The sequence below is a fragment of the Coccinella septempunctata genome, chromosome 2 (genome assembly GCF_907165205.1).
Source record: "Coccinella septempunctata chromosome 2, icCocSept1.1, whole genome shotgun sequence".
NCBI lineage: Eukaryota > Metazoa > Arthropoda > Insecta > Coleoptera > Coccinellidae > Coccinella > Coccinella septempunctata.
The window spans coordinates 34,073,583-34,100,437 of record NC_058190.1 but is presented as its reverse complement, the minus strand read 5'-3'; the positions used below and the strand labels follow the sequence as shown (position 1 = coordinate 34,100,437).

The 26,855-nt window shown below is 35.8% G+C and overlaps 1 long non-coding RNA gene across 1 annotated transcript in view; it reads left to right on the top strand.

The window, feature by feature from the left end:
* Window positions 1–7,462: 7,462 nt before the first annotated feature.
* LOC123308195 overlaps window positions 7,463–26,855 on the top strand; it is a 58,623-nt gene continuing 39,230 nt past the window's right edge. The window contains exons 1-2 of the long non-coding RNA XR_006537065.1: window positions 7,463–7,560; window positions 8,926–9,156. This is a non-coding gene — a long non-coding RNA (uncharacterized LOC123308195). The remainder of the gene's footprint in view (window positions 7,561–8,925; window positions 9,157–26,855) is intronic.

Sequence of the window (26,855 nt, the reverse complement as noted above, 5' to 3'; positions counted from 1 at the left end):
TTGAACGGCACAACACTGTACATGCATAGCACAACCTGTTTCAGTCGTCGAAACTCATTTTTTCGATAAGTGCTGGGCTGGCTCATTCTCTACATTTTGTTAAATTTTTTGAGAACCGTGTGGAAAAAAAAATTTCAACGGCACAAAGTAGCACAAACCTAGCACAATGCAGCACAAAAATTTTTTTGTCGAAAATCGAAAAGTGCTGGGCCAACTTCACACGTATGAAAATTCTGTGTAGTTCATGAAGTCCACTTACTTTTTAGCTTTTAGTCACACATGTGATATAGAAAAGAAAACAGCCAATATTGATGAATTCATGAGGAATGCTTTGTCAAGATAAGAAACGATCAGTTTTTCAACCATATCTAGAGTGGTTTTTGTGGTATCGTTCATTCTCCCAAAAAAGTTAGTACGCAATAATAAACTATGTTTTCTTGCTCCAATTCCCATTTTATCGATACGTTATGAAGAGCATTTTTAATTTGTTTATTATGGCTACAGTGAGAATAAAAGAAAATTTTCAACAGTTTGGGAGTTTGATATGGGGTGAATTGTGGGCTAACGAGAGACTAGTTTCAGTTTGTCTTTCATAGAAAAGGACCATTATTTTCAGTGCATCACAATGCGAATGTTTATTGGAGCATCAGAAGTTTTGGACTTACTTCCTACCATATTCAATTTGTCCTACCTCTCACTGCTATTCACTGAAGTGATCAGTTGATCACCAAGCTAGTTAGCTTGGTGCAGAGAACAGCTGAACTGTTCAAGGGAATGGATATAACATAATCTTGGGTAAGGGGGTAATGTAAAGACTACCAGAATGTGGGGTGTTGTCAGAACACTTGAACGATCAGTAAAAGAGGCGAATATCAAAATAGTTTCCACTTTCGTCGAACATATTACACTTTACTAACATCTTCTTTCAATTTCAGCAGGTTTCGAATTGTAGCCAAAGGCGAGACCATATATAAATTACCTAGTGGTTTCTGATGTAATATATACCTTTTCGCTTTTTGAACTGACCTCTAAAAAAGTGTAGTCCCCTCTTAAGATACAGGAGGAAGTGAGTCGAAAAAATGTATGCATACATTTTTACCATGATGAGAATACGCCCATCCTGGGCTAAATAATCTTGTTCCTAAATATTTCGATATCTCTACCATCTGAAATTTATTATGCATGATGATACATTATAATACGAGCCATATAAAACGCTTGTATATAACACCATCATCACATCGTAGGTAATAAATCTCAATCCAAATTCCCAGAGAAAGTGAAAAATAACTATAAATAATCGTAGTAGCTACTGCACAGTGATTTTCCGCTACCAGTATTCTCATTTCAATATTTAATGAATGGTCAGGAAACCTGAATTATATGGAGGAAAACTTATACAGCAGGTTCTGCAGCGAAATTTATATCCAAGATTCAGGAAAGGAAGGTCATTATTACCTGTGATGTAAATTAATATCGGTGTAAATGCTTGAGAACCAACAATTTTTTTGTTAAGAACTACATTCGTGTTTCTTCGAGAAATTGGCTCCAGTATCTTTTTTGTTAGTTGGAAGGAAATCATTGAAATCAGCATATCACAAATAGACTACAATGTATTGTCACATTATACCTATTCTACTGCCGAGTTCATATTCTTGAAGAATTTCATTCCAATCTCTTTAGGGATGTTCTATCTTCTTTATCGGTACGGACTGAATTCAATAAATTGTAAGATAATTTTCAACGGATGTTAATTTTGACAAATAATTGACGATCTTGTTATTCCGTAAAAATTGAATGACCTTATAAGATGTTAGGGTAAATATCAATTCATTTTTGGATATAGCTTGGCGTGACAAGTTTTTTTAGCATATAGATACATGGTGACTGGTGACTTAAAGGACAACGACTCAGGTGAGATATAGAAGTCCTCAAAGAGAATAAGGATTGGGTGTTTAAATGTCCCATAAGGATATTGGTTTCAGATGTATAGGATGATTTATGGAAAAAAAGTTAAAATTATGAATTACCATATTTACGTTGAAATGGCAAATTTTTCACTGATATTTCACAGGATTAATTTTACGCATGAACTCATAAAAAAATTGCAGGTACGTATTGAACAATTTTTAGTTACATGTCTTGTGTAAATCAACACTGGGTATATGAGATAAAAAAAACTAATGAAATTTGAAAAAAAAGAGAAATATTTAGTGAAGATCAATTCTCATTACAATTTTGTTGAAGAAAATTTTCTGAAAATATACTAGGAGGATAATCGTTGATGATTAAATAAATTTTCTGGAACTTATTCTACGATGACTTTTATCGAAACCATTAGTAACTTTCTGCATTCGTTCTCAAATGCAACCACTTTTTTGGGTCTCCCAATAAAAAATTCTTTGTCATCCTCTTCATTCACAATCTTTTCGATTGTGGAAACATTCAGCTAGAAAATAAGTCGTTTATTAGATTCAGAGGTAACATTATATAAAGTTACTCATATATCGAAAAATTCTTAGCCTACTATAGAACCAAACAACATTTTGATGTAAAAACATTTTATTACTCAATACATACTTCTCTAGAAAAAATGTTTCTTCTTGCTCTGCAAACCAGACCTCCACAGTACTCAGCTTTTATTACCTCCTCGTTGGAAGAAAATTTACGACCTTTTAAACTTTTTTTCATTTGAGGAAAGAGATTATAGTCAGATGGAGCCAAATCTTTTGAATAAGGGAGGTGTTCTAGTAATTCAAAACCTAAATCACGAATTTTTCGCATGGCAATTCGAGAGATGTGTGAAGGGGCGTTGTCCAGCAAAAACAAAACACCTTTGGACAGCTTTCCGCGTCTTTTCTCTTCAATTATTTCCCGTAGAGTAGTCAGTAATGTCGAATAGTAATCTCCGGTTTTTGTTCTACCCTTATCCAAAAAATCAATCATGATTATTTATTTTTTTTTATTTATTTATTTATTTCTACACATACACCCAAGAAGGTAATTACATATGCAGAACAAGCACAAAAACTCTATTAACTACTTAACCTAGGAGAACAATCTTCTCACATTTCCCAAACTAGTATTGAACAAATCCAAGTCAAATTTTTCAATCAACTCATTGCATATAAGCATCATTTTATTAATGGGAGATGAACTACTTGGCGTTACATGAAAAGTTTCCCTATTTCTAAGCCTCAGATATAAATTAGGTACTTTAAATTTGACAAGATCAACAAAATTACAGTCTTGAAATGTTAAATTATTTAAAATTTTGAAAATGAAAAGAAATGCGTTGAACTTGCGTCTGTTTATCAATGTGCACATATTGAAGTCTTCCAACATTGAAATATATGACTTCATGAAAGGATACTCATTGTATTTTTTCAGGTATAAGTATCGAAGGAATCTTTTTTGAACTTTTTCAATCATGTCAACATGACTTATGGTTAATGGCATCCATACCACTGAAGCATAATCAAGGTGTGGTCTCACAAGAGTTTTATATAGTAGAACAGTAGTATTACAATCAAAATCTTTGCTATTTCTAAGAACTAAACCTAGTATTTTGTAAGCTTTGTTGGTGATGAATTCAAAATGGGTGTTAAATTTCAGATTGTTTTGAAAGATTAGGTATACCCAAATCCTTAATTTCTGACTTGCGTTCAATGATTTCCGAATTAATTTCATAACTGAAATATATCGGGTTGGATTTTCGAGTGTAGGTGACAACATGACACTTCTTTATGTTGAGAGACATTTTATTAATCTTGAACCATTGTTCCACCCTATTCAAGTCCTCCTGCAATAGAGAGCAATCAAGTAGGCTCAAGATTCTCCTAGACAACTTGAAATCATCCGCGAACAACAATGCCAATGAGAATCGCAAACAGGCAGGAAGGTCATTAACAAATATCAGAAACAGCAATGGCCCCAGTATGCTACCCTGAGGAACACCAGAACTCTGTATTATATTTTGTGAAAACTCATCCCCAACTTTCACAACTTGTATTCTTTGACTCTCATCTCTCTCATACTCCATGGCAATCCCAAAAAACAGAAGCAAGTACTTTTCCAGCAGATTTTTTAACATGAAACTTCTTGATTCTTGGAGAAGCGCCATTCCATCGATTGTTGCTTTGTTTCTGGATCGTAGAAAGAAATATACCCAAGTCTCATCCATAGTAACAATTCGGAGAAGTCTACATCGTTTTCAAATCGAGCACAGATCGAACGCGATGCTTCTACCCTTGCACGCTTTTGGTCAACATTCAAACATTTGGGGCTCCATTTTGCAGCAATTTTTCTCATGTCCAAATTGACGTGAACTATATGATGAACGAGTTCGAAATATTTAGTGCTTCATATATCCGTTTTAGCCCAAATCGACGGTCTGATAAAATCATGTCAAGAACTTCATCGATATTTTCGGGGACTGACACAGAAACTGGCCTTCCCGATCGGTCATCATCTTCATTGGAAAATTTAGCTCTTTTGAAGCTTGCAGTCCAATTTTTCACGGTCACATACGAAGGACATTGATCACCAAGGGTATTAAGCATATCTTCGTAGATCTGCTTACCTCTTAACCCTTTTAAATTCAGGTACTTGATGATGGCTCGATACTCCAATTTTTCTATTTTCACAATTTCGGTGGACAACTTCTTTCTTTTAATTTATTGTGTAACTCTGGTTTACTTTTTTGACCTCAAACTTCACACTGACGCTTCTAATGAGTTATTGTTCGTTGCTATGGTAACACAATATTTTTTTTATGCATGGAAGTGGTCTAGGCTAACTAGATATCAATATATCCTCTCGTACAAGAAAATATGAGGAACTTTTATTTTACAAAACGTTCAAACATAAAATATAGTCCAATCTTTAGTTCGCAAAAATATCATCTCTTTTGATTATTAAACTTCAACGTATTTATTTCTTTGCGAATTTATGGGTCAGAACAAAAAAGTTTTGTGTATATATCGTGAAGCTGAGTGAAAACGAATAGAGAAGAGAGACTTTAAATTTGCTAGGAAGAGCTTAATCAAAGTCAAATAGGAAAATGTAAATCAAGTAATTATAGTCCCATCCTCATAAGTTGTAAATAGTCCAATCTGAAACTTTCTGTACTGAATATTCAACAGGCCTATCAGCAAGAGGAAACTGAAATTGACTCGCGCTCAAAGGTCCATTTCCTCAATCCCAGTTTCTTCCACATACCGAGCTAACAACCTCAGAACACCCGGTTCACTTTCCGTGAAAAAAATCGAGTTGCGACGAAATCAATTTATAGACGACACACTAAAAGCGACGTGAGTACGGCGAGCGAAATTATCGCGTACATAAATTCAACTGCCTGTTGGAATCATTGAAATTCATAACTAATTGACATAATGAATTGTAATTTTTATACGGGATCGGTTAACGTAACCAGAACACGCTTTGCCATAATTGAAAATGAAGTCATCTGAATTCAAGTAAGATAAAACTGTCCATGTGATACCGACTATTTTTAATTAATAAGAAAAGTGAAGTCGGCTTAACGATAATGATACAATCATCGTTTAATGCTAATACAATTCAAATTAATGGAAATCGGAGATAAAAAGATGAAATTTAGATTCCTGCTGGCCGTACGTCTGATGCACAAGTCACTTTTTAATCGTTGGGTTATGGCGGAATCAATCTGCGACTAATGAAGAGATCATCGACTGTTGTAGCGACGTTTTCCCACGACTTTACTGGAAGTGTTTTTATATGGTACCTACTGCGGATCAGATACAAGAGATATCGCTTCTGAGATATCGTCCTGGATGTTCCACAGTTCTGAAAAATCACTCGTTAAGATTGTTCCACTACACGCATACCAATGAATATTTTCAATCTGAATGCTCCTTATAACTTTTATTTTCGATTAATTTAAAATTCAGTGCCCATTAGTTTGCGCTCTGCATCCGCGGATCATATAACTATAACAGATAGTAATTCCGTGTGTTGACAAAAAATTATTCCTTGCAACAAGGACATGACCTTCTTCAAATCTAAATATTTTCTTATTTTCTAGATTTATAATGAATAATTGGTAAATATATATACCTTGCTTATTTCTTTTCTCTCTTTCGGACGATTCTCATGAAATTTTGAAATCCTTCAATGTTATCCTCATTCAAATGATTTATATGTTTCATCATTGAAATTATATCCTTTTTATTGAAATAACTGGATTTCAAGATTAGACTTTCATTTTTTGTCTTCTTATGGCAGTAATATCGAATTTTCCTATTGAAAAATGAATAATAATAGGGCTTTTTATTCAACAATCAATATTTGAATTAGTTTGTTCGAATTATAATCGAGAGGGTGATTTGGACGATATTTATACAGGGTGTGTTTGAAGGTGAGGCTTTTTTCAACAGAAGGTAGAACCGGTCAAAATGAAGCGTTTCACCAAAAATCACCTATACAAAACTTTCAAAATGACAATAGGTCCTTTCGTTTGCAAAAAAGTGTAGCACTTTTCTACACTCGATTTGATTTACACCAGTGTAGAGGAAGTGTAATTTATCTACACATAGTCAAAAGGAGATGTAGATAAACTACACCTCCTCTACACTGGTGTAAATTCAATCAGCAAACGAATACTAAAATCGAGTGTAGAAAAGTGCTACACTTTTTATGCAAACGAAAGGACCTAATGTTAAAAGTAATTACTGAAATAGATCCTAATAGTGGGAATAGTTGGAAAAAACTTATCTCCTGATTGGATCATGTGGTTTCGTTTAGGTATTGGGTCGTTCCATATTTACGTGGTAATGAAAATGGAAGCTTAAGATTGCCGAATTGTTCTCATTATTTTTTAGTAACTTACACGATTTTATGAAATGGTTCATTTCGATACCAACTGACAGAAGAGACTTAGGACACAAGTTTAAAAAATAGAATAATACTTCAAAATCCCACCAATAAAATTTGTCTGAATTATTCACGAATTTTTTCACAATGGACTTAACAATCTTCTTGTTCGAACATTCCAACAACTGTCATAAAAATGAGATGAAATGGAGAAACATCATAGCACTTTTTCAACGTAACTAACATAAGCACTTTCAAGAAAATGCCTTGATTTTCTACATTTTTTTTCACCCTAAATTGCAGAATACAACAATTGATTCTCTCAAAAGTGACCTGATGCATCTAATCCGATGAACTTGGTACTGAACCATTCATTGTCTAGCCATATGTTCATATTTTGTTTCGTATTTGCGATGCCGGAGCCACCTTCTACAGCCCCGTACTCGAAATTCACAGATTACAGAGTAGAAATTGAGTTGAAATTCAATGAAATTTTGTCGAACTTCTAGGGGTTGTATCTTAGCCATCTTGGATTTTTTATATAGAAAATTTAAACGACTTATTTCGATCAGTTCTACCTTCTGTCAAAAAAAATGCCTCACCATGTATAAATATCTGCACTCACACAGAAAGGGCCATGAATATCATTTTCGAATTGGTCTACGTATCCATTAAAATATTTCGTCATTAGACATTCTCCATCAGATAGTAAGAAATTTATATTTTTGAGATGAAAGTCAAAAAACCAGTAGTAGATATACCTGAGTTGAGCAGTGTACCTGAGTAAAATAAAATGCCTTCTTAGCATGAGTGCTGATATTTAGAAAAATTTCCCTTCTTTATTCAATTCTCAACAAACTAAGCATTAGATATTGATTGAAATTTATTCTAGGAGCAAATTCTTTATTATTATTTATTTAATTTTTAATTGATTTTGTTTCAGAGATTGGGAGTGAAAACCCTAAAAATTTTAATAAGAAACTAAGCCTTATGTTGAATACAAAAATATAATTACCCATTTTCAAATAGGAAAATTCAATATGGCCGCCATAAGAAAACAAAGTTGAAAATAGTATTTGAACAAATATTGTATAATTTTTATAAACGACGAAACATTGTTGAACTTCAAAATTTTATGAGAATTAGCCGTGAAGAAAGACTATAAGCCATACTATACTCTGTTTTCAAGACTCAAGGATCCTGTCTCTAGACTTCAATGTTTTAATCTCATATACTCATAATATACATATTCACATACCTTGTTCAGACTGTGATACATGTTATACAGGGTGAGTTTAGTTTAGTTCTCACAAAGGGTTTTATCGGATGCAATAAACTTCGGAATATAGTTTTTTATTTATTTGATGAATCTTTTTCGAAATCAAGGTATCACCCTCGTCTTCCAGTTTCCTCATTATTACCATTACCATGAATATACCAAAATTTCGAAGAACTCGACTCTTGCAACTGAGTTGGACGCTATCTAACGAATATTTGAACGTTTTGTGAAATGAAAGTATTCTTCATATTTTCTCGTATTCGAGTAATTTGATATTCAAAAATCAAAAAGTATCTGTGAAATTTGAAAAATTGGGTACTTTGGCTGAATACAACTCTGTTGTGAAAGATCCACAGATGTGTAGTCTCACAGATTGAGCTAGACAGATAAATTATAAAAAACGATGTTTAAGTGTGATGAAGTTTAAGTTTGTGGACGAAAAGTCTTGTTTTCAAAAATAGTCGACGAAGTGGTGCGCAAAATGACATTTTTTTGATGAGTTCGACGAAAAAGTTATATGTATTTAATTGTCATATGTCAAATAATGACGAATCCTTTTATGGCACCCTAACTCGAGAATAAGTCACTTTAATAAACTCCTGATGAGTAAAGATTTCCCCTACACAAGTAGGCGTAGTGTCCATGATGAATTACAGCTTCGAAATTTTCTTCAATGGTGAATTTTAACAGGAACCAACACCAACAACACATCCTGCGAGGTAAAATGCGATAATAACGGCCACCAATCTTCGAGCCGCAAATTCAGACGTAACAAGAAACGTTTACCATTTCAGAAATGATCGAAAATTGATCATCCCAGCATATGCCAGCGATGACATTGAGCTATGCAGTGAATTTCTGAAGGAAATATCTCAGGCGTATGCAGCTGCTCTCGTAATCAAATACGAGGAAGATCCAGGATGCTGATGAGAGGTTCACTAATGAGCTCGCATATTCCGGAGTTTAGAGGGACCATCGGAATTTCACGTTCCTACAAAGATACCACTTATTGAAATATTTGCCAGGTGAGTACTCTGAGATATTGCATGTGGACTAGTGCATAAATCATTACGGATTGGGCTATAAACAAGAGACAAGGGGTATCACAAAACGTTTTCGAGTCATCTGGTGAAATATTCGCGAACAAGCATGGGGATTCCGATCACTTTTACGACTAACTAAATCTTGAATGATTCTCAGACTAGTTGATGAAGGAGAATATTATACTTGATTAATCAAATTGGAATTGTTGCCTGGAGTTCATTTTATAGGAAGGTTGAATGGTCATCGAAATATTCTTCATAAGGAACTTTTTAATCAGGCGATAAGCATAAAAAATCAAATGAAACATATGCAGGGAGCGTCTTTGACTTGTAAATACAGGGTGTCTCTAAATAAGTGTAAAACATTTACGGAGGTGATTCCTCATCGAAAAAAAAAATAGGATCTTTCATATAAAGAAATTTCATTGGAGCATCCCTTGTTAAGATACAGTCCCTTAAAGGGGGTACATAAAATTTGTAAAACAATTTTCTTCACAAGCACTAAAAAAGTTACAATATTGAAATTAACCTGACGTTTTCTATTACCGAAAAGACACTTAGCCAGTAATTAATTTGGTTTACCCAATGGATGTAAGGGGTGGAAAACGCATCCTCTAAAATTTTTTGTCTTATTATTTGTTTAACATTTGAAAATTTATTTCCGATAACATGTTTCATTCTCAACAAAAAATGTCTCTTAGGTTTTTTGTCCAAAATAAAGCAAAAAATTATTTTACGAAAAACTACAAAGATACATCTTCATAAATGCGAAAATACGAAACTAATCTATCTGGTAGGTCGCTATTAACCATAGTGACAATTAAATTGGTAGTATAGAAAACGTCACAGGATAATTTCAATATTGTAACTTTCTTAATGCTTGTCAAAAAAATTGTTATAATAATTTTATGTACCCCCTTTAAGGGGCTTTATCTCAACAAGGGATGCAACAATGAAATTTCCTTATATGAAAGATTCTATCTTTTTTTGATGAAGCATCACCTCCGTAAATGTTTTAAACTTATTTAGTTACATCCTGTATATTTGAACCGTAGTATCTAGAGGTTGATTGGAACACTTTTTTCTTTACCATTTTCTCCAATTCGGATTCTAGAGAAAAAGATAGATCCATTTGAAGTTTTCATAACGAGCTAGGCCACTCCTGTTAATCTGACAATCAAGTTTTTCCGAGCATTGAACGTAATATTTTAACCTTCGAAATAAGCTTCTATACAAAAACAAGCATAAACTTATTTTTTTTTCATTCCATTTGTTGGACGTATTCATGCTACAATAAGTAAGTTACCGCAATTTCATTGGCGATAAATATAGAATGTTTTTCTCATGAACTAAATTTCATTTTTGCTAACAATGATGAATTCACCTAGCAACTTGAAGCCCATATTAGCTCTGCTAATCATCTCCAATATGTAATCATTCAATATCGTCGTAGATTTCATTTTCGAGTAATGTGTTATATTTGAAAGTAATTATGTAGATCTTTCAAACAGAGTTGCATTCAGTCCAAGTACCTAATTTTTCGAATATTTTGTTTTGTTTGAATATCAAATTACTGCGAAACGAAAAAATATGCAGAATATTCTGTAATTAATCGTCCTGACTTAGATACTCGAAAGTGTAGGAGAAGAGTTAGAGTTTTATTCGTCCAAGATTTCTTCAAATGTCGCTAACAAAAAGCAAGAATATCAACCTATACCCAAGAGATATTATAGATTATAACACGATCCATCATATTTCCATTTTGCATTAAATTTTGTTTTGTTTTGAAAACAGAAAGTTCATGAATTTCTACTCAGAACTGAACATTGAATCATAAAGATTGACTGTCAGTTTCCAAATTCCATGATATTTGTTAATATGAAACTGCTAAGTTCAATTCAAAGCGCTATGCCATGTGACAATCATTTATAAACAGCCTGTATAAATATAACGAAAATGTTATACCATTAATGAAATCGCGGATGTGCAAGCAGAAAGTAGCAAATCATCATTGTTGAAACAAATTTATTTATTTTATGACAATGCCCCCACTTTCAAGTGTCGAAAAACCAACTAATTTTGCCATGGTTCAACCTTAAGAAACGCCTACTTTCATCAAGCATGCAGCTATGTGTGCTACCCCAGAACTTATGTGTGCCCCCCCATATTTTCATTCTATGGGTGCACCACTGCCGTCAACGACCGTTGAAAATGGCAATAAGGATATTGGGAAGTGACGACTGACTATATGGATGACGTAAGCAGAGAAGCTCAGAATATTATCCAATATATTAGTAGATTATAAGATCATGAGCTTGTAGCCACGCCAGCAGAACAAACTGAGGTTTAGGAGGTCTGATAAGACAAGCACAACTGAAGACACGAAGATCGTATGATTTATGATTAAACATTTGTACTCTGCATATTACAAGAAATTGAAAGATCAGGGCTGGTCAGAAAATTATCCTTTACTTTCTGAAGTCGGTTGAGTTACAGTCAGAAATGAAGTGATTTGTTATGGCCTGTTAAGATGAAGCGATAAATACTAGATGGTATAAGAAAGATATAAGAAAAGTAGACACCCTCACCATGCATGCCATGATAGGAGGAAACTGTTATGCACAACCGATATGCATGAAGAGACCATGCTCCATCAAAGTATATAGAGATACAATGCAAACTCCGAAATCTCCACTTTGAGAGAACTAGTGCTGCCATGTTACTCTAGACTCTAGAGTCTAGAGATTGAGGCAGTTATTTGAATGGAAAAGGACCACAAATAGGTACCAAAATTTCCAACAACACGACAGATCCTGGCAATAAAGCCAGATAAAGTTTTGCTAGAGCTTAAGTGCTACACAAAAAGCTCAAAGAAATGTTCTCTACTGCCGAGAAAAAAAAATGAGAACAGGCTAATATCGAATAACCTGGGTATCTCCAATTTAAAATACTAGTCGGCTTGCATATTTTCATGCGGGCCTCATACATAATTTCAACGACAAGATGTAAAGAGAAACACCTTGAGGCAAATGAAAAATTTTACCTCGGTAAAAAATAACTCGATGGACTTCTTTGTACCGGTCTAACTAGATCTACAACGAGCAAAGCAACGCCCAAAATGGCGCTCTTTAATCGCACTAATTATAACAAAATCGAGAAACGATCGGAAAGCAAATGAAGCAGAAAAAACAACGTACCTTATACTTAAGCTCTAGTCGAGGAGTGACTGAATCAAGTCTAAATCATTTATTAAACCAACCATAACATTTACGAAACATTCCTAGCCACAGGTACCATACGCGGAAAATGCAAGAGAGGTACCAGTTACAACTCCGTCGGACGTTTTAATTGTAGGTATATTGAGGATTCCTCATCCGAACAGCCTCCTACTTATTAATTTTCTTAATAAGTGTAATCCATAGTTCAAATTATACAGAACAAATCCGAAAGTATAACTTGGGAAGGATTAAAAAATACGGATTGGATTGGAGTGAATTCATTGATCATTCTCGCTTAGTGATTATATGAGGGATGGACTCAATGATGATCCATTTTAGATCAACTGTACGGTCTCCGAATGCCACCGCTTAGAATTAAACACCTGCCTCCGGATAAATAATGGGATTTGAACAGTCGGGGTTTATAATTTCTGGAGGAAACGTTTATCATTTCATTCTCCGGGTTTTTTGGGGTGTTTTAATTTGTTTCTTAATTTCTTCACATGTTCTTTCAAATTGTTGGCCATTTTTAAGGTGAATCCTACCAAAGAGCTATCTCTTTTTACGAGACAATAGATGAACCACCTGCTGGCATTAATGGCCCACATACAAAGTGCTGCTTGGTGGATCATCTTGATTGTGTCATAGATAGGGTTGAGCATGATTGAAATAAATATAAATGGAACGGAATAGACTAGGAAAAAGGTTTTTCTGAATTTGTGTTGATTTTCGTAGATACGTTCATACAAACTGCTTATCTATTTTTTATTTATTTATTTTCAGAAAATACAGGAAGATAATATAGTTCAATTATCCGAAAAAAAGTACAGTCGAGATGAAATTAAATGAATTACTTCCCGGGCTTTCTACATTGAATGAAATAAATGGAGGTTCAGTCTCTTCTTGAAAACACGTCTGTTCTAAAGAACATGCTGCTTCGTTCTGAATTTTCTTTCTTCAGTTTCAGGCGATGAACAATCGATAACAAATTTTCATTTAGTACGAAGTAGAAGAAATCTGATATTGATACATTTGGCATCAACCCAAATATGTTTCTTCAATAAATGCTCGAAATGTTGTCCATTAACTTTTCTAATTACTTCGGCAGAAATAAAACCTACTTCACTCCTGAATAATTCTAATTCGTTGTTATAACTGCTCAATATGTTTACTGGTTTGTTCTTAAAAACTTCGCTCTTCAGGTACCCGCATACGATATAGTCCATAATTGTAAAATCTGGAGACCTGGAACGCCACTCAAAAGGTCCTCTTCAGTAGAAGAGGACCAAACCTGTCCTGGAAATATATTCTCCAGATACTCACGAATAGATCTTGTTGCTATTTTGTTTTCTTCATCTTAGGGTAGCCCAAATCGGAACTAATACTTGAGATTTCCTTGGAAGAAGAAAATTGGACCTCCTACTCGATCACGAGCAATTCATTCTCAAATATTGACTTTATCTTCAAATTAAGTGTGGTTTTTTCTCATCTAGTGTGGGTTTTTTTCTGCCCCATAACGATTTACCTCACCACGTAAAGATTGATTCGTCAGAAAACAGAACGTTTTATATGTTTACAACGTTTTCGGCTGGTCAAGTAGAGCCATAATTTGTCGGCAAATTTGGAGTCTTCTACCTAAATCATCTTTGATCAGTTCCTGGAGGAATCTTCCAGGGATTCGTTTGGAATAATCAGCTCTACACTGTACTGACGAGGGACAATGATCTCGAAACCGGTCTATTGTTATGTTTGGATGTTTCAACCTCTCTGGGATTTGCTACGCTCGTTTACGACTAGCTCGACTAGCCTATTGAATTTGTCGGAAATCGAAAAAACGGTTTGAGATTCATTCGAACTCTTTTATCGCTATGGATTTTGCATGTTGGTGCTCATCCGGAGCATAACGAAGCCTGTCGATTTGGGTTCAGCTGTTTCAATATTTCCTAGAATATAAACCATCACTCCAAAGTTGGTCGTTTTTTGTCAATTTTTGTGACTGAAATGTTTCGTACGAAGAAATACTTTTTCTTTTTTTAGGACTCTCTAGTTGCAAAAACTAACACCAGATGACGCACATAGTTCTTTGCTTGTCTATTACTTTTATTGCCAATTTTAGCCGCCATAGCTTTTGTGATCAACCACCTCTGACACGAGCATCAAATGTCTTTCGTTTTTTTCTAAAGAGCAGATTCGGTTATGATACATTTTTCTGAATGTAAACTATGATTATTGTGTCCTCCACGGTTAACCAAAAAGAAATTCTTTTGGTGGGAACAAGGACAAACACCGAAAAACCCTTAGGCTATATTTGGCCACATTTCGTGGATTTTCATCTACTTCATCAGGCCTGAAAACATTAAGAATGACTACACAACTATACACAACAATAGTATAAAAATTACCTCTATGAATTTTTTTTATGAAGAGTTGAACATAAATTAAAAGGTAACATCAGTCATCAATCATAAAATTCATCATGTAAAAGCAACTAAAACTCATCTCAAATTCGTGTATTTAGTTAGGATGGAATTGTACAATCTGCTTAGGTGTTCAGTATCAGAGCTAAAATTCACAGAGTTATTGATGTTAATGTGTATCATCTCCAAGATGTTTCTTTCCTTAAAATGTTGTTCGTTATCTAATATTTTCACATTAGAAAAATCAAGTTTGTGTTCATATTTGAAATAATGGGAACACAAAGCTTTCTTCTTACTATTCTCAATGTCTCAAATATTATATTTGTGCTGTTCAATTCTACTCTGTGAATGTTGTCTAGTTTGGCCTACATATATCTTATCACAGTCCAAACAAGGAGTCCCGTATATCACGCCTGATCTAAGTTCTTTATCAACAGGATCTTTAATTTTACTATATAATGAAGCGAGAGTTTTCATGTTATAAAAAACTAATTCGTAATTTCCTCTTTTAAGTGTTCTTTTGATCTTTTGTGAGAGCTCTGGGATATAAGGAACCTTGAAATATGATTTTGAAGGTTTGGCTGTGTTGTCTTTATTGCTTTCAATTTTTTGTAAAAGTTCCGGAATGATCTTGCTGACCAAAGATTTAGGGTATCTATTATTTCGTAATATGTTCCTTATTTTATTTATATTTGGTCGTGATAAACGGGGTTGCTTAAGTTAATTGCTCTATAAAGTAAATTGTTGATGGCACCGATCTAATAACTAGTGGCATGATTTGATAGATAATTCAGGATAATTCCTGAGCTAGAAGGCTTAGTTAGTGGTGAGTCTCTGTTCGTCTGTACGATATACGGAAACGTCCAGAATGGGCAACGAACCTAACTTTCAACTTCCACTGTAAACTGGATCCTCTCATGGTTGCGGTTAAAAAACATGACAGCCTCTTCAATCCTACCTTCAAGCAAAGCCATATATATATACAGGGTGATTCCGGAGGAGACCGTCAGATTTTAGGTGAAGTATACACTAGTTAAGGCAGTTTCGAAACAATGTTTGGTTTATGGTTGGGGGTCTTTAATGAGAGTCTACAGGGTGATTTGTCCGATTCGACCGATTTTTCTTTTATTCAGAACTTTGGTGTGGCTTGATCAATCTTGATGAAATTTTCAGTGTAGAACAATATGATTGTCTCCTTTCAATAATTAAAACACTTTCTCAAAAATACAGGATGGGAATTATGATGAGTTCAGATTAAGTTTGCAGGTTGAAAAAACACCCTGTACATTCCGTTTTCAAAAATTTTCTACATGCTTCAGATTCTATCATAAGTTAACATTACTGAAGCGTTTTTAATTTTTTTGGCACACATCCAGTTTTCCTAGAAAAATTTTTCAAGGATGAACAATATCGTTATTTCGCTCCGAGGCATTGAGAATATTCTGAACTGGAATGTAAACCGGTGTCGTCCAATGATACAAAGCTCTTCCTGAGTCCTAAAGTAGTTCTTTCAAATTCGAAATTCATATTCAATCACTCATATTCTGATGTATAAAATCATTTAATCCAGAAAATATCTTTATACCTACTTACTTAAACCAAAAAATCTACAACCTATACAGAATAAACATTTGAAACATATCATGAACGGCAAAACTAAGGATTAACACAAAATTTACATAGAATGTTCGAAATGATTTCCTCTTTTTTGAATACATATTCGAGATCTTTTTATTAAATTTCCAATTGACCTTCTAATGAGGGATTGATTTTGCTTCAAGATATTACATTCCTCGAAAATCCTTTCAACTAGGTGTTCTCTACTTCTAATTTCAACCTTATAAACTCTTGTTTTCAGATATCCCCACACAAAATAGTCTAAAGGGTTCAAATCAGGCGATCTTTGTGGCCAAGCAATAGGGCCTCCACGACCAATCCATCTGTTCGGATAATTTACATCCAGGTGATTTCTCACATTCAATGCAAAGTGAGGTGGTGCTCCGTCATGCTGAAAGTACATAGAGCGGATATGTACATTTTCCAATAAATTTAGTAAAATATTTTCCGAAAAATCTAGGTAAATTTCACCATTTAATCTATCCGCAAAAATGTGAGGGCCAACTGAATTTCCGTCTATTGTTCCAAGCCAAATATTGGCAGAAAATCTGTGTTGTGTATTATGACTCTTCTTCAAATGCGGGTTGTCTCTTGCCCATTCGTGGGAATTGTGGATATTAAAAATTCCATTCTTAGTGAACATAGCCTCGTCGCTGAATAGAATACGAAAAATAGTTCGTTGGTGACTAATAACCCAGCGACAAAATTGTATCGTTGGGGCAGATCTTGTGGCTACAGTTCTTGCACCTTTTGGTAGTGGTATGGGTGGAATTGTTCTTTCTTCAAAGTCTTGCTCACTTTGCTCTGCGAAATTCCTAATTCGGTATTAATTTGAGGAGTACTAATAGACGGTTCCTCCTCCTCCCGTTCAACAATTTGAATCGAAATTTCATTTTGAGTAGGCCTATCAATGTGCTCTGCCTTACTAGAATATTGCCCATGTTCTTTAGAATAATGGAATACTCGACCGAAAGTACATTTATTTGGTTGACGTCGGTTGGGAAATCGTCTATGGTATTCCATTCTGGCTTCATTTCCATTTCCGTTACAAAAACCATAAACAAAAATCATATCCGCATATTCCGCATGAGTAAATAATTGAGGCATGTTGAAATACATCTGAATATGAGCGATCAAAAATGAATTTCGAATTTGGAAAATTTATTTTAGGACTCAGGAAGAGCTTTGTATTATTGGACGATACAGCTTTACCATCTAGTTCAGAATATTCTCAATGCCTTGGAGCGAAAAAACGATATTGTTCATCTTTGAAAAATTTTTCTAGGAAAAATGGACGTGTGCCAAAAAAAATAAAAACGCTCCAGTAATGTAAACTCATGGTAGAATCTGAAGCAAGTAGAAAATTTCTGAAAACGGAATGTACAGGGTGTTTTTTCAACCTGCATACTTAATCTGAACTTATCATAATTCCCACCCTGTATGTTTGAACAAGTGTTGGAATTATTGAAAGAAGATAATCATATTGTTCTACACTGAAAATTTCATCATGATTGATCAATCCATACCAAAGTTATGAATAAAAGAAAAATCGGTCGAATCGGACAAATCACCCTGTAGACTCTCAATGAAGGCCCCGAACCATAAACCCAACATTGTTCCGAAACTATATTGACTAGTGTATACTTCACCTAAAATCTGACGGTCTCCTCCGGAATCACCCTGTATATATTCTTTTGATATAGAGCATTACAATCTTGAACAGCAAACAATAATTATAGCATGTGTATGAGGTACAGTTTCAGCAGAGGTTAGCGTAACGGGGTACCATACAAATTGGTGTATGATACAAGAGCTTAGGGAAAAACCTCAGTAAAAAAACCCTTTCTCCCCATGATGGAACCATACACATAGTATTTGACAAAAGGGACAAAAAGGGTCAGCTGGGACATCACCAAGTCGTTCATCACAAAGGATGCCAAGATGGGACTCGCAATACCACCCATAGTTGTGCTCTCAATTTGTTGATACGGTGTGCCATAAAATGGCTCGTCTCAAACAAGAAGTCAACCAACGTCAGAAAAGTTCCCCTGTGTAAGCAAGTGTAGGCTGAGATCGTTTTGCCAAGTCTTCTTTATAATCTGCACCACGAGAGCATGTGTAACGTTGGTGAACTATGAAGTGACGTCCAGTGACACCAAGACATAGCCATCAGATAAGACAACACTCTTTGAGAATTCAACAAATTCAAAGGAACTATTCAGCTGGTGCTGGAATGTAGTCGACACACCACTTAACTTCTTATGTATGAATTCCGCAATATTGGAGTTGGAGAGTGTTTGTTTTGATTTTTCTGAATTTTCCAATGCATGTTCTCAAGGGCAACGTGATCATCATCAGTTCCTCATCAATGGATTACCACCAGACTGCCGAAAAGCGAGCCATATATACCAAATAAGAAACCCATACTCAAAACCTCATCGTTAATTACCCTCCACAGGCTCGGAGGCAATTTTTCACGTTGTGATTCCGTGTGACTCTCACACCGACCCCACGTCCCGGACGCCGTTCCCCACCCTGGGGACCAAGCGGACGCTCGGCTCCGGGACTCGACTCCATGCCTAATCTCTGGAGATCCAACGCACGCTTGATTGATGGACTCCGGACCAGGAGAGGGTCGTAATCGTTTTCTAATTATTTTCATCAAATATTGAAGTCAGTGTTATATTTTATTTATTAGTCATTTCCCGACAGTGCATGAAATTGTTACGGGGTCGACCTGGTGCGAAAGTTGCATAATTATTATTTCAATTTTGCGAGCTATGAAGGGGTTACTGGCGCACATGTTCTGCGGAGAAATATGTTGGAGCTAATGGGATTGAATAATTTAGTTGATATACAGATGCTAACTGTTTGGGAGGGCTGATGACTACAAGTATATTAAAAAATAAATCTTCTATTACATCCTCTCTACATCAAATAGTAGGAAAAAACACTTTTTCAAGGATATATTGGGAGAACTGAGGGCCTCTGACGATTTTTAAACTACTATTTGTGACGATTGTGAAGAAACGACAGGGAGGAGTTTCTCTACCATAGGAATAGTAGGTTTTGGTGTTAATCGGTTTATTATTCAAATGAGTAAGGCTGCTATGCAGCACAGAACGCGCTCAAACCTAAAACAAACTTTCGAAACTCCAGAGAACGGCATGCCTCATGATTTCGGGGGCATTCCGTTCTACTCCAACTGTGTCCATGGGCATGCTATTAGACCTCCCTCCCCTTCACATTTTTGTTCAGGGCTCCACCACCTTACCGTAAATGAGCCTGACAAACTTATTTTCGTGCCCAATCGTCTTGCAGTCCAATTGGAGGCAGACGAGGTGATGGGCATGAGAACTGATCAGATAATCACAAGAACCAGCACAGATGGAAACTTCAGTTTTCTGATTCCAAGCAGAGACGAATGGCTCCGTCACAAGGAATTCTATCTACAAGGACCTTGCTGGTTTACTGAGTCTACAGTCGTAGACCGCTGACCGAACTCAGTGCCAGTCTGTGAAAGTCGGCGACAGCATTTCAGGCAGAAATCTTCGCCATTGATCTGTGCGCCAACCATTTGCTTAACATGGGTTGGGTGGGTAGATCAATAAAAATTCTAACGGATAGTCAAGCCGCGATTGAATCTCTCGCAGCAGACAAATGCAACTCGGCACAGGTATTTGAATGCAGATCTAAACTCTCCAAAGTTTAAATAGACTACAACTGATTTGGTTACCTGGACAGTCTGGCCTCAGAGGCAACGAAGTATCGGGCGCTTTAGACAGAGAAGGCGCAACATTGGTCCAGAACCAAGTATAGGAATTTCCAATTCCTTAATCAGGGAACGGAACAACAGCTGGATAAGGCATAAGATCCTGGAGTACTGGCACAACCGTCCTAGACTGCGTCACTCGCACAGGGCTATTTCAGTGCCTCCCAGCCCATACACCAGTCGCTGGCTAGGATTTTCTAGAACCAATCTGAGATCTCTATCATGGCGGTTTTCACAGGACATTGTAGACTCAGATCCCATCTTAAAAAACTTAGACATCATCCCTTTTTTGAGTAGGATAGGACTGAAAGGAGAGATCTAGCTCTACGAGCTTGCCTGTGTGCTACAATAGACCGCTTGTTTGCAGTGGTAGGTTTGGTTTATCCGACCAATACACCCAGCAATCAGTAATCAGTAATCAGTAAAGGCTGCTATGCAGAGTGCAAAGTGTGATAGGAAAAACTTTTATAGCAAACCCTGAGAGGCACCACTCTCTTAAAAATATGAGACACCTCAGTTGTTATTTCGATTCTCACATACACACATATTGTTTTTTCTGTCCTTACAACATCCCTTACCAAGGGAAATGAGCTGCAAATGGCTCTTAGCTGACCTGATGAGATGAGACGAAGTATTCTGAGTAACACTGTATTCTGCATGCCAACACAGCCAATACAGACAGATTTTTGCAGGCCGTACAAAATTTTGTTGCATAATTATATCTCAGTCCTCGACCTCCCAAACATCTGTTATCAGAACCACCATCCAGGCTTCATGCCCCGGGGATAGAGTAATCTGTTCTAACATAACATCTTTGTATCCTTTTTCTGTACCGACCCTTAAGGCTTTCTTATATCTGGTTGCGGAGCATTCTACTTTCACTTTCACCTAAAATTACTTTCTTTTTTGCAGAAAATTTTTGATCAGATAGCATAGTTTGATCGAATATCCAGCACATATCATCTTATATATACTAACTGACAAAGAAACTGCAACACCCAGAAGGAGCTGTTTAAATTTTAAATTTGTTTTTTTGGTAAAACATAGATAGTATAGAAATCGGTGAATGATTAAAATTTGAAGAAAAAAAACGAAGGGTTCACAATTTTTTTTAATAAATTTGTTAATAATGTGTTTGTCCACTGCGGTTATCTATACACTCAACAACACGACTTGGCATTGATGCAAGAAGATGGTCTATTTCTTCTTGAGGGATACTATCCTAAGCTACTTGTACTTCATGTCTCAGAGCCGCCAAAGTCCGTGGGGGCTGTGGTAAATTTCCAAGCCTTCTACCTATGATGTCCCAAACATGCTCTATGGGCGAAAGATAGAGGGGATCTGGGATATGGAAAAATATTCACATGGGTCGCTTCAAAAAAGTTTAAACTCTGGCAACATGCGGTCGAGAATTATCTTGCTGAAATATAGGATTCTCAAGCCGGTTAAGGTAAGGGAGAACATATAGCTCCACTATTTCTTGAAGGTAACGAAGCGCTGTCATGTTACCTCGAATAAAGACTTAAGGTGACCTTCTTCCATGTGCAATAGCACCTTATACCATAACGCCTACTGCCTGATGTACATGTCGCTCATCATCAAAATGAGGTTCACGTCTTTCTCCTCGACGTCGTCTTACCCTTCTTCGGCCATCATGTGCACCCAAGGAGAATCGAGATTCATCAGAAAAGACGACCTGCTGCCATTCCACATTCCAATGCTGTTGTTCTCTGCACCACTGTAATCGTCGATGCTCAACCGTAAGAGGTAACACAAGATGGGTTCGATAATGCTGCAGTCCAAAAGACCTTATACGGAGGTAAAGAGTTCGAACAGTTACACGATGACCTTATTCTCCTAACCACTCTTCATTTAGCTGACCGTTTAGGTCAGCTTAGGATATTTTTGGAGTTTATACAATATTTTGAGCACCGATGAAACATTTCTGAGATGATATAAGATAGATCAGGTGTTCCTATTGCTTCATCTTCGAAAAGAATAAAAACTAGCTGACCCGGCAAACCTAGTTTTGCCATTTAAATTATTTCTAGGGTAGATAATAATAACTAACTCATCGTGATTGCTCGATTGGTCGTAAGAAAAAGGAATGCCTTTTTTTCTGTTCCGTAGAATTTTTTTTGGGAATATTTTGTTATATAAACCTTGCCCTAACAATAATAAACACAACAAAAAAAGAATTGTCCAATTTGGTGCGATCGTTTGAACAATAAATCATTTTGAAGTAAACCATAGATCCTCTTTTATTAATATAGATTTGTCATTTGGTTCTCATATGTAACTTGGTAAAAGGTATACTCCTTATCTATTTTTGGTACAAAAAGATGGGTTGTCATTGAAAGAAACTCAACCACCCCTTTTAATGGATGACAAATACTTCAATTTCATTGCCTTCAAGAAAACAGTCAGTATATTACCAAGATAATGAAGGCCGAATATTAAATAACCTGTTGCAAATACTGGAAAAAAGGAACTCAGGAAAAGAAATCCATCAGTAGATATCGTTTTAATAATCTGGAATCAAAATAACCTATTCTTCAAGCGAACCATCATTACAATTGTCGTCTTCACATAGGTTACATATGGATCCCTCGTCCTCCTTAAATTCATCACAATCGTCAGTATTATCATAGCATCCTCTGAAATATATTTCGTTACTTCTAAATTCTATGCAATATTTTTTCTCCGATGTGCAGCTGGTGGATGGGGGATCTTTGCATACATCCTGACTTGTACAAGAAAGGCAATTTAGGGGTGTCACTGAAACAAGGGTTGTTATGAAATATTGCAATCGGAATTGAAACTGATGTTTGATGATTATTGCATTTGAGCCTCTACCTAGAAACAACAAGCCTTATTCTTCTAAATCTTTAATCTTCACGATTTAGAAAACAATCCTCTATGTCTTCTGGGTCCCAGAATATAAAGAGCTGGACAAAATAAAATTTTGAGGAATAATAATGAATTGGGGATATTTTTCCACAATCGTCAAAATGTTCAAATAGGTGATTTCTGGCGGTCCGGCGGGCCATTCTACAGTAATTAAATATGCTTTGGTGAACTAAATTGGTTTTTGTTTTTAAATGGTTTTAATTTTAAAGTCATTTAAAACATTTCTTCTTGTGAGTACTCATATAACAGGTTTCAATTGCCTTTTGAAAAATAAACACTTGGTTTGACCAAGTGTTAAATTTAAACAAATCCCATTAAATCACTATCACTGTAATTTATATAATAGTCTACTTCTCTAATAGAAAATGACAATTCCATGGACGATTTGATGAATGTCTTAACTTATATTGAAAACAAGGTATTCTCTAGATATGAAAAATTTGGTTACAGTTATAAGATCGTGACAGGTGACAGGGTATCAATTTTCTAGATTCTTCCTTCAATCCCTGCTTATTTGAGTTACATTTGGCCACTCTGTGAAATCGTATTTCAAAACTTAATATAAACCGAAATCTCACCAATAGCACAAACGCCAGAAAGTAGAATCAATTGTAACACTAGCATTGCCGTGGTGAAAATTGGAATGGTGCAGGAAGGTACAACATGCCTTAAATAGTAAATGCGTGGAATATATTCATGCTAATTGGCCAAAATACAAAATTTTCAGTTCATTCACGTCAATTTCGCAAAAATGCATCATTATTATTGAATGATAAGAAAAATGAATATTATGATTATCTTGGAATTTCAAAATTGACGCTGACTACGATATTGAAATCCTTTATGAGGGCATTGTGTTATTAAATTGAAAAAATCCCCCCCTTAGAGCTCAAGAAAGCCTCCGCTGATTTTTGTGACCTATGGTTTGTTAAATTTGCTGCCACCCTGACCTGAGAACTGAGTAGTCGAATAACTTTTGGAAAATCGAAAAATTCAGTAAAAAATTTATGAGAAAAATTCATTATCCCATGCATTTTCTATGAATCAAGGGTATTTTGTCAAATATCTACGAGATCGATATGGGTGTACCTCAGGGATCGGTGCTGGGACCATTCATTTTTATTCATTCATTCAAGTCATATTTCAATGACTTACCCCTTAGTTTACTTTCGAAAACATAACACTATTTTTGCGGATGACTCATGTATTGTGGTTTCAGCGAGAAATTTCGATGAGCTCGTTAGTTTCTTGAAGTATTTTCTATTGTAATTTGTCAGCTGGTGTAGACAGAATGCTTTGATTGTTGACGTGGACAATACTAAATGTATCTATTTTAGTGAAAATAGAACATAATCCATTTCATTTCTTCACGTTTTTCATGATGTAATATAAAATGTTTCATTCTTAAGTCGACCAGGTTTTTACCTATAGTTATCCGATTATATCAAGAAAAAGGAGAAAAGTGAATGTGTTATTTTTCTGTTTGCCATTGATAGGACTAAAACATTTCAGTTTTCTCCAGTTGACAAACAATTTCTTTGTCACGTATGGCTATGAATTTTTCACCAAATATCTGTCGCCTATCGTTTGTACCTGCACTTTCAAAAACGTTCATATTCAGACAAAATGTTCAACAAAACTAACGACAAGTATAGCAACTATAGTTCATTGCAACTACGGTAGATTCGGGTGACCTGGACAGTCCTGTAACTGTAATTGTGTAGCATCTTTTCGGTTAGTTTAACATTCAATTCCTGTTGAGTTTGGCAAAACCAGAGCGTTTGAATTGACAGGAAAAAATACCGAATTCAGGAGAGTAAAGGCTGATTCATGCTAGACCGTGTCGTAGCCGGGCCGGGACCGACTCCGGGCCGTTGCAACCTGGTCGCCACTCTGAAAACACGGGCACGGCACGTGTGCCAACCGGTGTAGTGTGGATGGGTCAATTGAAATTGCTCATATAATTCTTTTACCGTGTCCCGTCCGGGTCCCGGCTCGGACCCGACACGGTCTAGCATGAATCAGCCTTAAAAGTGCGTTTTTTTATGGCCCTTTCTAGTGTCCTGTACATGTGTTTCACTTTATGCATGTGTAATTTTTTTCTGGATACGTGGGATATTGGGATATTAGATATGTCATGAAACAAGGTTGTTTACAAATCAAACGGCAACACGGATCTCATTCATTTGTTTTGTTATTTTTCATAGGGTGATTTGTGACAATGCCAAATAGATACAAGATACAAGCGGCGCATTGGCAGCAGGAAATATGTCGATTTTTCGCAGGATATTATTATAAATATTATTATTTACGTTATTTCCACAAAGAAATCACCAAAGAATGAAAGAAATCAAAGTTCTCTTGTTTGGTTTAGTTTTTTTACATTTAAGTTGCACTATATTTACTTTCGCTGTAATAGGGGTTTATCATTTAATTTATTTACCGAATTTCAACTATATAATCACAAATTCTAATTTTTCAAAACTCTACACCGCCCCGAGTCACCTATTTCATTTGAGAGTTGAGAAATCAATGGATTTTAACTTGTGTTCCCAGTCTCCCAACTCGGTGTGTGATTGGGACCAGTATATATTTTTTTTTAATTTATATCCGAATTCTAAAACATGGTACATATCCTAATCAATAGTCTGAGTCATTAAGCATATTTGAACCTCTTTCTCATATGAGAATAGGTCACCGTTCTTGAAATATGACAAGTTGAATTTCAAAATCGCCCCAAACCACCCGAATCTACGGTAGGTATTCCAAAAGGCTTATCTTTTCGCGCAGACTTCTACTGCTAACCTAACTTGAGCTCAGGAATCTCCAGCACTCGTAACTTTCATCTAGGGTGGATATACCCTATTCAGGATATTCAGGAAACAGATTATTCCTCGGATGTTTGATGCTTCGAAAAAGCAACTTTAGCAACTGCACCAGGCCGGATACATGCTGTGGTAGACAAAAAGTGTTCACCAAAACTGACATCTTTTTTTTGCTTATGCTAGCTGCTGTTAGATTTCTACACAGCGTTGGGGCTGCCGTACCCCATATTTGGTTATTATTATGTCTAGTGTGACAGGTCTTGTCAAAATATCTACCCACAAATATTGGGAAGTAGGATGCAGTCATGGCTTATGATACTTTTTAACATCCACCTCTGCAACACCAAACCTGAGTTGACGTCTTGGACTGACCACATTAAATCGACAAGTTTGGTATCTACTTCCTTGTAACCAAGCACTGTTCGGTTATTGTTTCGTTCACAATATTCAAACAAAATCATCATTTTCGACTTGTTTTAAATCGGAGATTATACTTATTCCTGCATGGGCGCCCGCAGAAACCCGCCGAAATTTTTCTCAGGGGGGGCAAAATATCATCTTCGATTAGTTTTACTGAAAGAAAAATTTCTCTAACGGTGTCTATCAGAATCTCAGGGGGGGCCGTGGCCCCCCCTGGCCCCCCCCTGCGGGCGCCCATGTATTCCTGGGAATAATGTTTTCTCACAATCATTCTATTTCAATCAATGGTTATAATAAAAATAAAATATTACGATATAAATTTTATTCATCATTATTCAAGGTACCTATTTCATCATTAAAGGTCATCAGTGTTACAATTGTCTGTTTCACACAGAACACAAATAGCGCCCTCCTCTAGACTTTTATATTTATCACAATCCTCAGTATTATCGTAGCATCCTCTGAAGAAATATCCTTGCAGACCAATTGAGACGCAATACTT